This window comes from Cyprinodon variegatus, unplaced genomic scaffold, assembly GCF_000732505.1.
Source record: "Cyprinodon variegatus isolate N-32 unplaced genomic scaffold, C_variegatus-1.0 Scaffold106, whole genome shotgun sequence".
NCBI classification, from domain to species: Eukaryota; Metazoa; Chordata; class Actinopteri; order Cyprinodontiformes; family Cyprinodontidae; genus Cyprinodon; species Cyprinodon variegatus.
In genome coordinates, this window is record NW_015150559.1 from 1,210,786 (window position 1) to 1,212,578 (window position 1,793).

The window sequence follows — 1,793 nt, forward strand, 5'->3', positions numbered from 1 at the left end:
GATTGTTACTCAACCTCTGCTTCAGTCACCATAGTAACATTCTCCCCAGAGCTAACCTGGTTTGCAGGTTTTGTTCAGTAAACTCTGAGTGTCCTCTGTCTCTGTTCTCCTTACAGCCAATCACACAGGTTTTTTCCTTTTCTGTATTAAAAAAAAAAAGTTATTCACCAGGTCTGTTAGACACATTAGGTTTTAAAAAGAATCCTTGCATGTCCATTTGACAAGGATCTTATTAAACAATGATCAGTGCTTTTTCACAGAGAATTAAATATTTATAGGGAGAGGATTCTACAACTCAGTTGACAGGATATGAGATTTATTTTCTGTGTAGTTATTCTAAGCAACATGCGGATAATTTTATTTTTATTTAGATTGCATTACATGAAGAACTACTGAAATTATTTTCAGATTATACATAAATGAATTCCACAGTGAGAAAAGGAAGTACCTTTAGGGTTAGGTTTCACTCAGTGATAACAACCTAATGAGCCTACTGGAACAATCTGAACTGAAGCCATTCTATGGGACTGATAACTGCTAATAATGACCATTTATTTGGATGATAACATTCAAAGCAGTTGCAAACAGTGATGGAAGACAGAATCAAACTGAGAACCCATGAAATGATCAATAAAAAATTTATTTTTCATCTTTACCTGCTGCCAGATGATTTCCCCCTAAATAGATACATTGATCCACTACCATTCAAGAAATAAATCTGGAATGTTTTCATGATCACAACAGACTATGACCGTTTTTACTGATCTACAAATAGAACAAGAGAGAGGAGAGTCCTTTTAATAAATGTAAATACAGCCTGCCATAGACTACTTCATATAAATTAATGCATTAACTCGAGCAACAATCTTCACCTTCGCCATCTTCCTTACCTGTTTCTGTCTTTTAAACAAAATTTCCATTTTGTTTTTCATTTCTTTATTAAAATCTCCAGTTCCAGTTGGGTGAAATAGGCCTTTTGTCGTGGTGACTCGTCGATATGGGGCTCCACTGATGATGGCTTTTTAAACTTGTCACACATGCGTTTAACTCTGAGTGGACCTACTTGGAGTTGATTGAAATAATTTATAGCTGCTGTTGTGAACCCAAAAACCCAGAGTTCCCAACCTTAGGCTAGATCAATTTAGAGTTGAGGATTTGATTCTGAGTTTGTTAAACCCGATTCGTCAAACAGACCCCAGGGGTCCAATGCTGGCTGACCTTTTGTTTCTGAAACACAGTTTTGTGTGTGTTGGAGATATTTGTCTGACTGGAACTCTAAAATGTGTCCAGGTTTCAACCATCTGAGCCAAGCTGATATATCCTTGGAGTAACCTGGGATGTGCGGGAACCACCAAGCCTGAAGCCTGACCCCATTGTCCGTTTCAATAGCAAAACAATTTAGAGACCTCCATAGGCCATAATAGAGCCAGAGTAGAAGGTCCCTGCTCCAAACCTGAAAATATGTTTGAGTCGAAAAAAAAGATTAACCTATTTCATCTGACCAACAAAATGTCTGTTTATAAGAACCTAAGTGAAACGTTTAAACATGCAATGACTGCCAAGAATGGTGGTGATGACATGAAGAAAACATGGAACAAAACCCAAGTTTGATTGTTGTGACCAAATTATGAAGAGTACAATCAATGAATGCACAACATATTGAGTTTGGAGATGATAGGCAACAGCGTTTTATGTCAGCTAGAAAGAGGAAATTGAAGTCCAGGGGTGCTGCCATTTAGGGCCCCATGAAAGACATTGATATTCGCTGTTTAATCCTGAAATATCAGGGAAAA